Here is a 4727-nt window from a genome sequence, read left to right on the forward strand (position 1 = left end):
TACCTTCGAAAATGCTGTGTAAATCGATGCGTTTTGTTTTGCTTCACTGGGCAAAATCATCTAGGCGTCAAATCAGGTACAACATTCCAGTAGGCCCTGTGAAAGGAATTTCAAACTATTAGCTCGCTTTTTGCAATAGTTGTTTATCCTTTTTAGTTACGCTTTCGTGATCGAATAGTTACGCTTCATAACAATGTCCAAGGAGGTTTGAGGTTTCGCTAATAAACTTAAAAAACTTCAACATTCGCTTGCTTGTTAAACAATTATGTTGCCAAAACTTCAGCCAAATAAATTAAACACGTGAGGTGCAAGCAGAGAGTCAACGAAATTCAAATACAAAACAAAAACTGAGGCTGTCTCGTTTCATTCACATGACCATAAACTAAAAAAATGTTATAATATCTTGTTGCTGCACTGAGTGATTAGCAAGAAATACCAAAAAGTGAAAAAAAAAATGTGATTAAATGTTTCTTCTAATCCGTTACTACATCCGCTGCACTGCGCATTCAACGTACATAGTATTTTTAATTTATATTTTTAATTTATTTTTAATTTAATTTATAATTTCGATTTATAAGCACGCCGATAATATCACAATATTAAATTATTTTATAATATTTTTTTTCAGCGTACAGGGCGTTTTAAAATGTTTCCCTCGAAACATGAAGAACTCGAACAACATTTCGGTTTGTTACAGCAACGCTTGTTTATGGTCAATTGAAGTCGATTCATTGCAAAAAAAAATATCACCATGCACTAGTTTTTCAAGAGTTGTTTTCCAGCTGAAAAATGTAGCTACCTAGACGCACTGCAGACTGTTTTGTTTTTTCCTGTCATTAGTGCTACATTAGTTTTGCTACTTGAAATATTGCAGCACGTCGCGGTGTTTTACAACTAGAAAATGAATAAAGGTAAGATTATCATTTAGCTTTATTTAATAAAACACGTCAACAAAAATACTTTTTTTCAGCTCACTTTGTCATTGTTCCAACGCAGGAAGCACAAGTTCCTGTGCTATCAGTTGTCCCGCATCAGTGGGTGCAAAATGATGGCTTGATGTGGCCAAATAAGAATGCGGCATCGCTCTCCAAGGACTCCTCTTCAATATCATCACCAACGTGGCCAAAATACCCTGTGTCGTGAAGAAAAAGAACATTTCCACTTACGAGAAAGCTCAACAGGAAGTAGCGGATCTATCAGGGTTGACGACGAATACATCAGACTTTGCTCCACGGAAGAAACAAAAAACATCGTGAGAATCATACTCTCGGAGGGTATGATTTTAATCATATGCTAAGCGAAGCTTTGTATTTTCCTGCTCTTATATTTTTATCTCGCAATTGAAATGTCATTTAAAGCCGGTCCATCCGCTGTGAGCCACCCGCAACCAGCCCTCGGGAACATGATTATCAACAAGAGACAGTGGTCCCAAAACAGTCAGTGGTCCCAATAGTTTCAAGGTCTCCTCCCATAGTACCGAAGATTGTGACCGGTAAGCCAGAACGGAGGACGGTTCAATTGACGACAGAGCAGAGCTCAGTCCAGGTGGAACAGATGCAAATTGGTACTCCTGTTATTCCGACCACATCATTCATTCCTGTGACTCCTTGCATCCCAGTTTCAACAGCTGCCAACATGCATCAAATCATCTACCAATCTGAGGTGTCACTGCTCAGTGGATCAGAGACCGCAGGTATTTTGGAAAACGCTCAAGAAATAGAACTCCAAACGCAGATTGCAGAAGAGGAGGTCAACACCTATAATGAGGAATACATGGCCAATTATGAGCAGGTAAGAACGTCTTACAATAAGGCATAGACAGTCAGGTCTCTTATACAACGATGCCATCCATTTCCATTCCATTAGATTGTGTATCCCATGGAACTTGTTATGTGTCATTATCTTCAAATCCCTAAAAAATATACATTGATGTAGCACCCGCGGTGGGAGAAAAATGGATGGTAGCTTGTTAGAAGAGACGCGACTGTACAGACGGGTCTCTTACCACACACTACCACCCACCAGATAGATACTCTAATACTATCAAATAATATTATTTGCTATTATATATACTAAACTCGGGTTTACATTTGTTTCCGTTCTAGGAACCCAATGAATCTCTGGAAAATGGAATCATCATGGCAGTTACCGAAAAAATCGAGCAAGCGAGTGATCGAATCGTCCAAGCTGTTGCAAAAAAGATTGATGAATCGCTCACTAAATCGATCGCAGCAATCAAAAGTGACTTTGATTTGAAGATTGAAGCGGCTTTACGTGTTCGCCCTCAAAACGACGACACATTTGACTCAGATTTCAAATTCTCGCCTGCATCGACTGTTCAGGAAATTGAAAATCTCGAATCAAAGTTGGCAGATAAATCTTATCAAGATAAGCTTGTAAGTATAGTTTTAAGCATATTTTCTCAATAACTTAGCAAAAGTAAAACATAAATAAATAAATTTAAGCTATGTTTAGAATTTTCAAGAAAATAATTTGGGAGACCAAAATATTGTTCCACACTAAAAAATCGATCGGTTCATTATCACTATATTTTTATTCCAGACCACTCACATGCGGAAGATCATTGACCCTATTGGAGACAGTTGTAACGGCCAGAATATGTGTTACGCTCTGGTGGATCGATTTTTCCAACGCAATGTGATGACTGACTGTTCTTGGAGTGGGGGTAGCAAATCCCAATTTCGCCATATTGATGTCGGTTTGTCTGTGATAAATTTGTGCTCGTAGTATACTAACTCCACAAATATCTTTAATTTATTTATATGTACATGCATTCGTTACAGATCGCAGTTATGGAGATGATGTTCAAACTCAGGGATTAAAGCATGAAGCTTTAGATTTGGACGTTTCCGATAATTTAGACGAGGACGATTCTGAAGTGGACGAGGAATATGGCAACGATAAGGAAAATATAATGGATGATGATGCTAGTGAAGACGAGTGAATGGTTCACTTAAGATTTTGAAATATTTCGTAATGGATACTTGCTGGTCTTTTTTTTGCCTTTCTCGTACACGAAGTGTACGTAAAGGCGATAATATTGCTTCAAAAACAAAATTTTGATAGGAGGCCCGGAGGGCCGATTTTCATATACCGATTGACTCAGCTCAACGAATTGAGGTGATGTCTGTATGTGTGTGTGTGTATGTGTGTATGTGTACAAATTTTGTAGACACACTTTTTGGAACTTAGCATTATCCGATTTACTCGCAACAAGTTGCATTCGACGGGGAATGCGGTCCCATTGTTTGCTATTGAAAATTGGCTCGATCGGACATTGCATTTCGGAATTATTGAAAAATCATTGTTTTTTCCCAAGGGTCCCCCCTTGGAAAAAAATTCAAAACCGAAAAAAAATTTTTTTTCCGAAAATGGTGGCAATACATTTTAACTAATGCAAAAACATGCAAAATGATCGAAAAAATGTGATCTATTCTCCTAAAGAGCTTTTTTGACCTTTCTAATGTGATTCTTTCAATATATTTTATAATGCACGAGAAAGGCATCATCACTGCTAGGTGGATTAATCTGGGTTTTTACTTATGTACTAATAAGTTTCAACAACTGAAATCTTCGCTCGATTTAATTGAATTTCGACTCTTTTTTATGTAATTCAATAATCAATAATCATTGTATTGAATAAAAATGTTAAGATCCTGATTATGAATACGTTTATTACATAACATATAGTACATATTACATTTACCGCAAGTGATATTCTGATGATATTACGTTTCCCTCAATGCGACGCTTATCTAAATGATCCACCTATGATATCAGCGAGCCTTTCAGTAAACTAAGCTATTGAAAAATAACAGTTACGTACATTTTTATTTACGAGATACATCAATCGAGTGAAGTAGTGGTACAAATACAAAATGTTTTTCTCTATAAGGAATTGCAACGAACTTACAAAGAATTTCACTTAAACCGTAAGATCTCTTGTTGTTCATACACAATCCTGCCATAAATATATGAGTAATTCTCACTGAAACCGGGCCACTATTTGCACGAGGTTCTTAAAAATACCTAAATTTATATTCTTCCGAAAGCTTTCGGCGAGTGTATTAAGGATCCAAGTTAATTTCTTCAGAAAAATGAACCCATCGTTAGTTATACACGAAATAATTTGAATGGGCCCCTCGATTTTTGTCAATTCTTGACTCATTAAAACTGTTATAACTCCAACAATTCTCTACCGATCATAGAGATCAGCATATCGTTGGAAAGAGGAAGAGTGCATCCTCAATTTGCAATAATAAAAATAAAAGCAGCCATATTAAATTTGGCCGCCATCTTGGATTTCTTTTTAAAAACCATTTTTCCGCCAGGTTTGCAACCACCGATTTTTAATATTAATACATCGATGGAAAGCTTAGCTTATATTGTGCATTGTGTCCGAAAATCTCAGGTGTATATTTTTTCTATCAAAAGTTATGTACGTTTTATCAAATTATATTTAGAAGGGCCATCTGACCAACGAACATTATTTTTATGGTTAATATGGTACTACGACGTCAGTTCCTTGATTTCATACACTATTCGAAGCCAAATATGTTTCAAAAATGAAAAGCATATCCACAACAGTATTTTATTTGAAGGGCTCAAAAGTTTTGAGCATAACGGAGCCGTATTCAAGTTATTGTATTAAATAATTCAAGAATTTTGGTATTGGTAAATAGTACATAACTTTTGATAGAAAAAAC

At 36.3% G+C, this 4727-nt stretch overlaps 1 pseudogene; it reads left to right on the forward strand.

The window, feature by feature from the left end:
* The first annotated feature begins 901 nt into the window (after positions 1 to 901).
* Positions 902 to 2965, forward strand: LOC134204248 (uncharacterized; annotated as a pseudogene).
* The last annotated feature ends 1762 nt before the right edge of the window (positions 2966 to 4727 follow it).

The sequence above is a fragment of the Armigeres subalbatus genome, unplaced genomic scaffold (assembly GCF_024139115.2).
Source record: "Armigeres subalbatus isolate Guangzhou_Male unplaced genomic scaffold, GZ_Asu_2 Contig486, whole genome shotgun sequence".
NCBI classification, from domain to species: domain Eukaryota; kingdom Metazoa; phylum Arthropoda; class Insecta; order Diptera; family Culicidae; genus Armigeres; species Armigeres subalbatus.